A 13,728-nucleotide genomic window follows, 5' to 3' on the forward strand; every position below is an offset into this window, starting at 1 on the left:
TCCTCGGCCCTCCCTGCTGGACAGAGACTCCTCGGCCCTCCCTGCCGGACAGAGACAGCCACATTTCGTAGATAGGAGCTGTGACTCAGGGATGTTGGTGACTCGTCACAGAGCGAGTGGTCGGAGCTGGGTGTCCGGCTCTTAACCATTTCACTGCCATACAGGATCAAAGATGGGCACAGGCTCAGAGACAGAGCAGGGCCAGAAGTGCCGAGGACAGAGGAGCTGGAGGTGACGGTGGTCCCCAGGGCTTCCAGGCACAGCCGTGCCCCAGGCAGGACGTGGGTATTTGTGGTGTTTCTTGCTAGGTGTTCTTGGGCCATTTTTGGTTCGGGGATCTGGGGGGAAATGAATCTCCTCTTTATGTTTTGGTAGCTACTTAAATTTAACCGTTTTGTAACGGGAAAAGTCTCTCTCCCCCTTTCTGACTTGTTTACCTTGTAAACTGGGTTTTTGTGTAACCGTGTGTTGGGTTCTGCCTAGAGGGAGGGAAGGAAGGGACAGTTCCTCCTGTCACCACAAGGTGTCAGCATTGTCAAGGCCGTCTGCAGGCTGGGGCTGTGGGGCCCGGTTCTCTGCAGACAGAGGGACCTCAGACACCAGTGTTTGAATCCAGAGCCTGGAATCTTCTCATGGCCGGGGGCCGAGTGCCCCTAGGGGCTGACCTTGGAGCTGCTCTTACGCCAGGGGCTCCTGAGAATCACTGACGGAAGCTGGGTCCCCAGAGTCCCACAGGACCAGGAGAGGGTGGTGATCTCCAGGGATCCTCGTGGGGCGGGAGGCCCAGTCTGTTCCCACCGCAGCAGAGTCCTGGGCCTGCCTTGAGTCCCCTCGCCACCGGTGAACACCGAACACCCGGGCAGATCCACGCCTGGCCTCCTGGGGCTTCGGGACTTTGCTGTCTCCCCCATAAATGAAACCTAATCTGTGTTCGCTCTGCTGAACAAGGAGGATCAAGATGAGCGGCATCCACCCCTCCCCGCGCTGCCAGGGTTCCCGCCCGCAGCCAGCGCGGCAGAGCCCATGGGGGCAGGGCTGGGAGCCGCCTTCTAGCGCCTCAGCGGGCGGTTGTTGGTGATGTGGCAGGAAAGATCAGCTGGACCGGCCGAGGAGGGAGATGGGTGGACTCAGCCAGGCAGGAGGTGGTGTAAGACATGAGGGGCGGGGCCTTGGAGGCTCCTGGACCCCCGCGCCCGCTGGCATTTGCTTCCCACGGCCACAGACACCTGTCCGTGTGTGCTCCGGGCTGTCAGGCACTCGTGTCCCCTTCTGGAGCTACACAAGGCAGGTGCCTGGCTGCAGTGGTCGAGCTGTGCGCCATCCGGGACTGCCCGGGACCAGGGTCACCTCCACGTCTGCTTCCTGTTTCCTGCTAACGCGTCCGGGTGGGGGAGCAGCCGGTGGACGTGCCAGCACTTGGGTCCCTACCACACATGTGGGAGACCCAGGCTTCGGTGCCCGGCTCCTGGTTCCGGCCTGGCTCTTGCCCCGGTTATTGCAGGCATTTGGGGAATGAACCAGCAGAGGGGAAGATTCTCTGCCTCTCCGCCTCCCAAATAAAATCAAAATTCGTCGGTGAATTTGAAGACAGTGAGCTGCGTGTGGGGTCTGCAGCTGCCACCCACTCTGCTAGCCCTTTGGACTCCTTCCTCTCCCAGGAATCAGGGAGGCGGCTTGTGCAGGGCGCAGGGTGGGGGTTTGGAAAGAGAAGCCCTTGGCCTTGACCTGGCTTTGCCCCCCCGTCCTCATCTGTAAAAATGGAAGCTGGAGTCCTCGCCGCCCGCCTGTTTGGTGCTCCTGGGCACGGCTGCGGCCAGGTCCCCAGCGTCGCCGGGTTCCCTGATGGAGACAGCCAGGTTGGAGGGGCAGACGCGACTGTAGCCACGCTGCCTTGGTTGAGACGCGGGAGGGCACTAGTGTTTGTTCTGCGTGTTCTCATCGACTCCTACGTGGTCCTCCCTGGGAGGTTTCGTTTTGTCAGCCCAGTTTACTGATGAGGAAGCCGAGGCTGAGAGAGACGAGTGCCCTGGCTGGGGTCGCAAAGCCGCAACCGGAGGAGCTGCAGTTGTGCGCAGTAGGTTAAGTCACTGTGACACGAGCGTCCCAAATATGACGGAGGGACAGCTCAGGTCCCAGCTGCTCCACCTCCGATCCAGCTCCATGCTGACGCACCTGGGAGAGCAGCAGAGGACGGCCCAAGTCCTCGAGCCCCTGCACCGCGTGGGAGACCCGGATGGAGCTCCATGTTCCTGGCTACAACCTGGCCCAGCCCTGGCCATTGCAGCCATTTGGCAAGTGGGTGGCAGATCTTCCCTCTCCCCCTCTCTCCTCTCTGTTGCTTTGCATTTCAAATAAAATAAATCTTTAAAAAGTTGTACGGGGCCCGTGAAGCCAGCATCCCATATGAGTGCTGGTTCAAGTCAAATCAGTCACAATCAATATTGTTCTGAAAAAGCTGCAACCTGCAGAACGGCGTGGCTCGGAGTCTCTGTCCAAGGGGCCCACGCTTGTGCATGCGGACGGCCAGCTCTGGCCCCGTGAAGGCCAGTTCTGACCCCGTGAGGGCCAGCTCTGACCCCGTGAGGGCCGACTCTGACCCCGTGAGGGCCGGCTCTGACCCCGTGAGGGCCGACTCTGACCCCGTGAGGGCCGGCTCTGACCCTGTGAGGGCCGACTCCGACCCCGTGAGGGCCAGCTCTGACCCCGTGAGGGCCAGCTCTGACCCTGCGAGGGCCGACTCTGACCCCGTGAAGGCCAGCTCTGACCCTGTGAGGGCCGACTCCGACCCTGTGAGGGCCGACTGTGACCCTGCGAGGGCCGACTCCGACCCGTGAGTCCCGTTGCAGGTTCTCCCTCAGCGGGGTAACTCCCAGAAGTGCATGGCTCCCATGTGATTCGTGGGGTTTTTCTGCGTGATTCTTGGCGGCTCAGCCTTCTTGCCACCGTTAGCAAGAAACCCCCTCCCGCTCGGACCTCAGCACTTGCTTCACTCGCTTGGATCAAGAAGGTTTTGGTTTTTTTTGTTTTTGTTTGTTTGTTTGTTTGTTTTTTTGTTTTGTTTTTTTTTTGACAGGCAGAGTGGACAGTGAGAGAGAGAGACAGAGAGAAAGGTCTTCCTTTGCCGTTGGTTCACCCTCCAATGGCCGCCACGGCTGGCGCGCTGCAGCCGGTGCACCGCGCTGATCCGAAGGCAGGAGCCAGGCGCTTCCTCCTGGTCTCCCATGGGGTGCAGGGCCCAAGCACCTGGGCCATCCTCCACTGCACTCCCTGGCCACAGCAGAGAGCTGGCCTGGAAGAGGGGCAACCGGGACAGAATCCGGCGCCCCGACCGGGACTAGAACCCGGTGTGCCGGTGCCTCTAGGTGGAGGATTAGCCTATTGAGCTGCGAGCCGCAGCGCCAGCCAAGAACCGGTTTGGTATTTTCTGAGCAAGGCCGAGGCCTCCCGACAAAGCCCAGTGTCATCGTCTGTAGGCAATCGCTGTGTGGGAGGTGTGTTCACGTGGCTTGGTTCAGCCTCTGAGCAGTATTATTCCCATTTTAAAGATCGGGGCCAGCGCTGTGTCGTAGCAGGTAAAGCCCTGCCTGCGACACTGGCATCCCATATGGGCACAGGGTTGTGTTCCGGCTGCTCCACTTCCAATGCCGCTCCTGGCTAATGAACCTGGGAAAACAGCGGAAGACGGCCCAAGTCCTTGGGCTCCTGCACCCGCATAGGAGGCCTGAATGGAGTTCCTACCTCCTGGCGTCAGCCCAGTCCAGGCCCAACTGTTCCAGACAATTGGGGAGTGGTCTCTGCTCTCCCACCCCATGACTCTTTCAATAAAAAGAGATTTGCTTATTTAAAAGGAAGAGTTAGAATGAGGGAGAAAGAGGGAGAAACCGAGAGAGGTCTTCCATCTGCTGGTTCACTCCCCAGATGGCCTCACAGGCTGGGCTTGGGCCGGGTTGGAGTCAGGAGCCAGGAGCTTCATCCGGGTCTTCCACGTGGGTGCAGGGGCCCAAGGACTTGAGCCTTCTTCCACCGCTTTCCCAGGCGCATCAGCAGGCAGCAGGATCGGAAGTGGAGCGGCTGGCACTGGGACCAGTGCCCCGAGCGCCTGTTATTTCCACTTTGGAGACGGAGTTGAAACAGGTTCAGAGACGCCACACAGCGGGGACTTTGAGAAGCTGGGACACAGCTGAGTGCGTCTCACTCTAGCACCCACCTGGCAATGGGGCTGTGCCGGGGGCGTAGGCGGTGTGGTGCAGGGCGGGGGCTTCGGGATGTGTTGGAGCTGCCGGGGTTTTCTGCATCTCGCATAGTCTATGTTTAGGCTCAGCCTCAGGCACAGACCTGTGGCTCATGTGTGGCAGCAGTCAGCACCTATGTGCCAGGCACCGGTTATGCTGAGGACACAGCAGTGGGTTGGTGAGGTCCTTGCCCCAGGAGCTCACAGACTGTGTGTGTGTAGGGGGCACACCTGGCTTCCCAGAGCTGGAAACAGGAAACAGGAACTCCGTGTTGGTCTCGCACATGTGTGGCTCGACTGCCTTCCCAAATGCATTCACAGGGAGCTGGATCGGAGGCAGAGCAGCTAAACTCAAACCAGCACTGTGATATGGGATGGCCGGCCTGGCTTCACAGGTAGTGGCTTAACCCACTGCACCACTGTGCTGCCTCCCTACGGATGGTATAAGGGTCAAATGAATTAAGATGTATTTTTTATTCTTGTCTTTTTTTTAAAGATTTATTTATTTATTTATTTGAAAGCCAGAGTTACTCAGAGAGAGGAGAGGCAGAGAGAGAGAGAGAGAGAGAGAGAGAGAGAGGTCTCCCATCCGATGGTTCACTCCCCAGTTGCTGCAACGGCTGGAGCTGAGCCGATCCGAAGCAAGGAGCCAGGAGCTAGGAGCCGGGAGCTTCTTCTGGGTCTCCCACGCAGGTGCAGGGGCCCAAGACTTGGGCCATCTTCTACTGCTTTCCCAGGCCATAGCTGAGAGCTAGATTGGAAGTGGAGCAGCCGGCTCTCGAACCGGTGCCCATATGGGATGCTGGCGCTTCAGGCCAGGGTGTTAACCCACTGTGCCACAACACTGGCCCCTCTTTTTTTGTCTTTATCTGAAAGGGAGAGAGAGAGAGAGCAAGCTCCCATTAACTGCTTCACTCCCCAATGCCTGTTGAAGCTGAGAGCTGGGAATGCGATCCGAGTCCCCCGGGAGGCTGGCAGGGACCCAACCACTTACCAGCAGGAAGCTGGAGGCTCAATGGCTGCCCTTGAATTAATGCTCGCGAGTCACTAGATCAGAGCCCGCCCTCCAAAGTACCGAATACAAGCTCTTCAAATAAACAAAACAAATTTTGTTGTGTGGCAACCACAGTGAAGGGGCTCTGTGGGGAAGCTAACCTTGTCCCTGTTCAGGGAAGGCTTCCTGGAGGAGGGTGTGTGTGGATGCACCTGGGTGATTCTAGATGGTTCTGTGACTTCCCCAGCCCGCGCCGAGTGCCGGGCGCCGTCAGTGGGAGCTCTGCACCAGCTGGCTGGTTCCTGGGGTGTGATGTGATCCATCAGCGCGCTAGGCAGCAGCCTGGCTTTGGATTCCGCAGGCACCTGTGACCGAGCCGGGTGGGTGGGGAGGGTCCTGACAGTTCCTCCCAAACCTGCGGGCAGTGTGTGGGGAGCGGTGCAGGGCGTGGGGGACCCTGGGCACTGCAGAAAGACAAAGACGTCTTTGAGAAGAAGAAAGAGAAAAACGCAAGAAAAGGAAGAGGGAAGCAGGCAGAGAACGATTTTCTAGGGGAATTAAATCTTGTTTTTCGTCGCCACCGAGTGGAGTAATCCAATCTATTAAGGCAGAAGCCCCCTCCGTTTTATTGCTGTGACTTTGACCTAACAGTCTCGGGTCTGCATTTGAAATCAGAGCGACCCTGGGGAGGGAGAGCTGCGGGGAGGGAGGCGTCAGCCCCAGATCAATTACTCTCCAAGCCGACAGCGGAAAAATGAATTATTCCCCCGAAAAGCAGCCTCCTCAGCCGATGGATTCTGCACTGCAGAATCTGGTGGCTTCGGCCAAATTCAATTTGGTTTTCGGGGGAGACACTGAAAGCCAGGTGGGGTGTGTGTTGGTGGTGGGGGGTGTCTGGCAGCTTCTGGGGCTTCTCTCAAGCCCCCCCCCCCAGACATCTAGGATGTGAGCTCGCCGCCCCACCTGTCCCGGGGACTCCCTGCCCTCTGCAGAGGAAGATTTTTTTTTTCCCCAGTCTTAGGCTTAGAGAGGTGAGGTTGTTTTTCTGGGGTCACAGTGAGCTGGTAACCATGGCAACCTAGCACCTTTCTGTCCCTGTCCTCTGGGGCCTGCTGAATATCCACCCCCACCTTCCTACTCCCCCCCCCCCCGACCCCAGGAAGCTGCGGGTCAGCATTGGGAGCACTCCGTCCCACCCTGGGAAGTAGCTTAACCTCTGTGGGCCTGAGTTCTCCGATCCAAAAAATGGGGTTAATTGCAGTCCTTGTACTGGGTGCTACTCTGTCAGCTCCAAGTGACAGAAATGCAACTCAAAGTGGTTTAATCGAAGGGGAACCTTTTGGGTTCATGTAACAGAGATGCCCAGTATAGATTTCTTCTGGGGTGCAGGACCCAGGGCCGCCCCCAGTGTATGCAGAACTTGGGTGTCTTCTCTGCCTCTCGGTTCTGTGTGGCTCCGTCCTGGGCAGGCTCACTCCAGAAGGGGCCAGCACCCTGGGTCCACGTCTTTCCATCACTGAGCCTAACAGACTCCTGCAGCCATGTCTGAGCCAGTTACCGTGGCGAGAGGGCTGGCACGCTGAGGGCCAAGGCCTGGCTGTGGCGGAACGCAGAGTGGCTGCAGGGGTGCAGACCTCACCTGGGGGCTGGTGTTGCAGGGCAGCGGGTTAAGCTGAGGACCCGGATGGAGTTCCAGGCTCCTGGCTTCGGCCTGGCTCAGCCGTGGCCACTGCAGCCATCCGGAGAGTGAACCACTGGATGGAAGATCTTTCTCTAAAGAACATGGGGGCAGGGGCCCAAGGACTGGGTCGTCCTTTGCTGCTTCCCCAGGCTGTTAGCAGGGAGCTGGATCAGAAGTGGCGTAACCAGGATACCAACAGGCACCCATGTGGGATGCTGGTGTCACAGGCCGTGGCTTCACCGGCTATGCCATCATGCTGGTCCCCAAAATAAATTGTTTTCTTTAAAGATTTATTTGAAAGACACAGAGAGAAAGAGAGACAGAGAGAGAATCTTCTATATGCTGATTCACTCCCCTAAATGGCCACAATGGCTGGAACTGGGCCGAGCCAAAGCCAAGGGCCAGGAGCTTCTTCTGGGTCTCCCACATGGGTACAGGGGTCCAAGGACTTGGGCCATCTTCCACTGCTTTCCCAGGCCGTAGCAGAGAGCTGGTTCAGAGTTAGAGCAACTGGGATTCGAACCCGTGCCCATACAGGATGCTGGCACCGCAGGCGGTGGCTTTAACCCACTACTCCACAGCGCCGACCAATAAATCATTTTAAGAAATGCGACACCTAGCTTGGAGCCCACCTCTCACTGTCCCCAGCACGGGTGAATGATGTCACCTGGTACCTGGCACAGCACCTGCTCAGCACAGCTCCACTTTCCATGGAGGCAGGGGCAGCGCCTTCTGGTCAGGGCCTGAGCCCCCCATCAGCCTCCCTCAGGGTCTCCCCCTCTCTCTGCTCCCTGAGTCCCTCCCCCGGCCAGATGCCGGGCTTGGGCTTTCCCTGGGGACAGGTGTGCCTGTCCTCAGACGCCGGGGAGCTGCAGAAGTTGCAATATCAGCAATGACGCGGGGAAGAGGGGGGAGAAACAAGCCCGAGACAGAGCTGCTGTAGCTGCGAAGCCTCCCCCTGGACTTGAGCGGGCTTTTCAGGGCTAATGAGCTGGGGCCAAGAGAGCTGCAGGCTCAGGTTCTGCAGAGACCGGAGGTCTTGCCAGGGAGAGAGGAGCCGGGGCCTGGGAGGGGGATCCGGGGGCTCGCTGGCTCCCAGGCAGGTGCGCTGTGCCTCCTGCATCCCCACTGCCCTCCTTACCGCCTCCCCTGCCCCCACCTTAGCAGGGAACATCCCGATGGCCGGGATGATCTCACCACGTTGCAGCACCTTCTGCCTGCGCTGGGAAGTCACTGGTGTCTGTTTCGCTTCTTTCCAATATGAAGTGGCAGGATCGCATGTTGCAGGTGCAACCCCTGCCCCTCAGACCTATCCAAAGAGACCCTGATCCTCTCTGCCTCTGCTTGTGCTCCCAGGGACCAAGGAAGGCAGAGGAGGAGAAGGGAGGAGGGGCAGAGGAGGAGGGAGAAGGGGGAGCACTAGCAGCTTGTGTCTTGGGGCGCTCATGAACGCAGCCCTGCCCTGTGCCTTGCAGGTACAGATGAGGAGACCATGGCCACGTGCGGGAGGGAGGGAGCAGCAGACTCAGCCCTTGGCACCTGTGCTCTGGGGTAAGGTGGCTGTGGGGGAGATGTTTCCCCTGGGTGTGGGAAGGGCTGGGATGGGAACCAGAGCCAGGGTAGGGGGCTGCAGGCGTGGGGAAGGTTCTGGATCCAAGGCGTGAAGTTGTCCGTGGGCAGAGACAGCACCTCTAGGGGGCCCTCAGGTCCAGGGCTCTGATGGCCTGGCCCCTGCCTGCCAGGAGCGTGGGCTCTTTGGAGCCAGAGGGACAAGGATTTGGGGTTCCGAGGGGTGGCAGAGCACCGACGTCCCCGGCACAGGCCTGGACGCAGTGTGGTTGTCTGTGTTCCTGGCTGTGAGGCTCTGGGCGAGGCTCTGCGGTCGCGAGAATATCGGACGTGGCGTGTAAACGCATCAGTGCGGCCTCTGGCATAGCCGGGTGCAAAATGAGCATCAGGGTTTGTCAGAGCCCCCCTAAATACTGCGGCCACTGCACAGAGAGGGGCAGAGGCCCTGTGGAGGGCAGGGAAGGGGTGCCCAGGCTCCCTCCTTAGCTCACGGGGCTTGGGGGACAATGGGGACCATGCCCTTGGCCATGCCTTGTCCCCGAGCCAGGGCCCTTGGGAAAGGGACCCAGGAAGGACTCTGATTTGACCTCCATAAGGGGGATTGTGTGCAACTTGCCTGGGCTAGGACAGGTCAGGGAGGGGGAGGGGCTATCAGAAGAGGAGGAGGAGGCAGGGTTGGAGGGAGGAGGAGGAGGTGGTCGGGGCCGGGGGTGGCCCTTTCCCGCCTGTCCTGGATGTCTCTGACCCCTCTTTGAGGATGCAAACTTCCAAGGCTGTTCTCACCTGCGTCCTCCTGTGAGGCTCTAGAGGTCCCTGCAGGCTCCTTCTTCCAGTCCTCCCCCCCCCCCCACCCGGTGCTTCCCAGCCCCTTCCCAGCCAGATCACTTCCAGGGAGGAAGAGGAGGAGGTTCCTGTGGGAGAGTGCACTCCTCACCCAGGGCATCTGCAGACTTGGTGGGTGGGGGCACCCGGGGTAGGTGGAGGCTAGGCAGGAGGAGTACAGCAGCACTCTGCCTCCAGGAAGCCCCACAGCATCCCCTAGGCCTTCTCTGCCAGGACACCCCCGCCCAGTGCAGCCCGGGGCAGCCAGGCAAGTGAGGGGTGGAAAAAGTACAGGTGGGTCCTGGGGTCAATTCTGATTTCTAGTGCTGTGTAGACTTGGGTGAGCTGTTGTAATGTTCTTTCTTTTTCAAGCTTTATTTATGTATTTGAAAGGCAGAGTTAGAGAAAGAGAGGGAGAGAGAGAGATCACTCTTCCACCCACTGGTTCACTCCCTAAGTCACAACACCTGGGGCTGGGCCAGGCCAAAGCCAGGAGCCAGGAGCTTCATCCTGGTCTCCCATGTGGGTACAGGGGCCCAAGGATATGGGCCATCTTACGCTGCTCTCCCAGGCACATGAGCAGGGAGCTGGATTGGAAGAGGAGCAGCCAGGACCGGACCTGGTGTTCATAGGCCACACTGCTGGCCCCAGTGGGCCTGTAATGCTTACTTCTCAGGGTTGAGTTGATTCTGTTTAAAACTTCAGCACGCCTCGGGTGCTTACTAATGAGTTTGGTATTGATATGCTTTGGAGGTGTTAGGAGTGTGTGTGAGTGAGTGACAGTCCCCGCAGGGCCTGCACATGGGGATTTGCTGTCCAACATCTGTTGGAAGCAGATGTGACTGCAGCCTCAGCTCCCACCCCACCCCAGCTGCTAATGAACTTGGAGGATGTCCACCCAGGTTGCTGGCTCGGGATAGATAGAACTGCATACCTGACCTCACACGTGGGGCCTGGGGTGGAGTGCTGGTTCTCTCATGGCATTGGTAGCTGGGCTAGGATGTGGGTTGCCACCCCCACAGGTGGTAATAACACCTATGTGTTCCTCCCCTCAGCTCAAATTCCTCTGAGCAGAAGTTCATCTGGGGCTAAGGGGACAGGTGAGATCTCCCCAAAGTCAGCTTCCCCTGAGACACTGGACATGCCCACACTGTGGCCAGAGCAGACAGCCCAATTAATCCTACCTGAGCCTGAGCCCAAAAGGAGAGCAGTGATCCACCTGCTACAGCAAGGACCTCAGGGAGTGCTGTCTGGCTGTCTTTCTGCCTCTGCATTTTTTTTAACAAGGGGCCAGCCTTGGACTCTTGGTGAAGACACTGGGTAAGTCACCCACATCCTGAGTCAGGGCACCTGGGCTGGGTTAGATTCTGGGGTCCAGCTCTTGACTCCAGCTTCCTCCTAATGCAGACTCTAGGAGGTTCAAATAATAAGGTCCCTGCTCCCCACGTGGGAGACCTGGACTGAGTTCCCTGGCTTTGACCTGGCCCAGTCTGGCCTTGCTTGGGAATGTGGGGAGTGGACCAGTAGCTGGGAGTTCTCTCTGTCTGTCTGTCTCTCAAAAAATTTCAGGAAAAAACCCTCAGGCCAAAGCTGCCAGAGCCCAGCAGGTTCAGGGTTGCCCTGGTGAAGTGGGGGTTTCTGGTGCTACATGGCCTGGGAGTCAGGGCCGGTTGTACTTCTCCCTTGGATGCCTATGTCCCCACCCTGGGTTTCAGTCGCTGGCGTAGGGATAGGGTGACCCTTACGGGAAAATGTAGATTTTCAGAGCAAGCTGATCAGGCTGGAGGGAGGCAGGGAACTGGCTGGGAGCAGGAAACAGGCAGGTGCGGGTCAGCACCGCGGACAGCTCCCCATCTCCCAGGCAGGTGCGGGTCAGCACCGCGGACAGCCCCCCGTCTCCCAGGCAGGTGCAGGCCAGCACCGCGGACAGCCCCCCGTCTCCCAGGCAGGTGCGGGTCAGCACCGCGGACAGCTCCCCATCTCCCAGGCAGGTGCGGGTCAGCACCGCGGACAGCTCCCTGTGGACAGCTGGGAGACCTGGGACTCAAGCCCTTGAGTCTCTGAGTGGACTGGGACGTGTGTGGCCGGCCCCTGTCCTTGGTCCCAGGGAAGCAGACAGAGAGAGGCACAAGGATGACCAGACTTCTACCCGCCAGACACAGTTTCACCTCAGCTTATTCTCATCCAACAGCCAGGAGGTCTGAGGTTGCCCCAGGTCCCACAGCTCGAGTGCTGGAGCACAGACTGGCCAAGTTTCCTGGCTTGGCAGCTCCCTCTTGTGTGGCTCTAACCAAAGGGAGAGGCACAGCCTCCAAGCTTTCTGGCAAGCCTGACCCCAGAGCTGCTGGCTCGTGCGGCAGGAGCGTGTGGCTCCCGGAGTGCCTCTGGGTGTGCGTGTGTGGGGGCGGGCTCAGGGCTCAGTGGGAGGTGCAGGAGGCTGTGTGAGAGCCCTGCAGAGTCAGCGGGTGAGAGCCGGTGTCCCAAGTCCAAGTCCCCAAGACCCTCTTCCTCCACCAGACTCCGGGAGGGAGGCCTGGAATTCACTGCTGGCTTTTTTTTTTTTTTTTTTTTTTTTTTTGCACTTAACAGACCAGAACTGATAGCTAAATGAAACCTGCTGAGAGTGCCTGTTTAATTGAAAATGCCATCTGTAATTTAAATGTCAGAATCGGGTGGTTATTACGGCTGCCTCGAAGACTGGGGCTCATTTCGCAGTTGCAAAACAGACCAAGAGAAGCAGCAAATGGACCTTGGCCTGCGCCGTCTTGGAGCGATTAAAACTTCTCTGGTCCCGTTGAGCTCTGGCTCCCACTGCAGCTCCCACAGAGGGAGACTTCTCGCAGCCCAGGAGCTTGGAGAGTTTGGCTCTGGGGCTCAGCCTGCTGCCTTGGCCTCTCCTCACCCCTGCTCCATCCTTGGCCGAGCAGCAGGGCAACCTTTCCCAAGATCATCTTGTCCATCTTCAGGGTCTCCCTTGCACTGATAGGGTGAAATCCTAACCTCTTAGCTCGTCATTCGAGGCCTCGGGCAGGCAAGGCCCTGACTCCCTTTCCCGCCTCTCCCGGCTGCAGACATCCTGAGGGTCCCCAGTCCTTTTCACAGACTGGGAAAGCCCTTCGCACACATCGCATTGCTCTTCCTGTCTGCCTGGTAAGCACCACTTATCTCCCAGGACTCAGCCCTTGCATCACCACCTCAGGAAGCCTTCCCTGAGTACCCACATGCCTCCACAGAGCACTGACCCAGGCTTCTTGCTCTCCTGTGGCCCCTTGCTCACCTCCCTGTCTGACTCAGCATCACTGTGCTCTCTGTGCCCCACCCTGCTTGGACTGTGAGCTGTTCAAGGGCAGGGATGGTGCCTTGTTCTTCTTGAGACCCTGTGCCCTGCCCTGAGCAATCACAACAGCTAACATTTACCGAGTACCTGTTATGGATCAGGCATCATGATTAGTCCCATTTTAGAGCTGGAAAAACTGAGGCATGGGAGTAACTTGTTATAAGCCACACGGCTACCGGTGGTGGAGCTAGGACCTTTCAGGCAGCCTGTGCCGAGGGCTGTGTGTCTCACTCAGGCCCTCCCCTCACAGAATGTTTATTCACTGAACACACAAAGGCTCAGTGGTCCCTGCCTGGGGAAGAGACGCTGCGACAAAGTGACCAGGCACAACCTCCAGAGGGCGGTGCCTCAGCCCCCGAGGTGAGCTTCCTGCTCCTGGGGCTTGGTCCTGGTGCCTCTTCCTGTGTGAAAGACAATGCCGGCATCCCATATGGGCACCAGATGGTGTCCTGGCTGCTTCACTTCCAATCCAGCTCTCTGCTATGGCCTGGGAAAGCAGCAGAAGATGGCCCAAGTGCTTGGGCCCCTACATCCACATGAGAGACCCAGAAGAAGCTCCTGGCTCCTGGCTTCAGCCTGGCCCAGCCCTGGCTATTGTAGCCATTTGGGGAGTGAGTGAACCAGCAGATGGAAGATCTCTCTCTGTTTCTCCTTCTCTCTCTGTAACTCTGTCTTTCAAATAAATAATAAATAAATCTTAAAAGCAGTGGGGTCCCCTGCCCAAGGCCCCCTGGGGCTTCTTTGCATAAGCAACTCTGCCTATTCCCTGCACCGCCTGGGATCTCCCAGTTGTACTTAGTGAGGTGGTGGGGTGCAGTTGGCCAGTGAGAGCTGGTGCCCCAGCCTCGCTGCTCACAGCCACGTGGCCTTGGGACCCTGCACCCCTCAGACCTCGCCGTCTGCATCTCTGAGATGAGGTCAGACCAGTGCCTAACCGGGAGAGCTGAGGATGAAATGAGCATGGAGGTCCTGGTTTGCAGCCGAGGCCCCGTGGAGGCTTAGCCATGGCATCCCCCCATTCATTCCTTCACTCACTCACTCATTATTGCCTGCTTAGCCCAAGGCTAGGGGTAGGAGACTGTTAGCTCTGTGTT

This window comes from Oryctolagus cuniculus, chromosome 7, assembly GCF_964237555.1.
Source record: "Oryctolagus cuniculus chromosome 7, mOryCun1.1, whole genome shotgun sequence".
NCBI lineage: Eukaryota > Metazoa > Chordata > Mammalia > Lagomorpha > Leporidae > Oryctolagus > Oryctolagus cuniculus.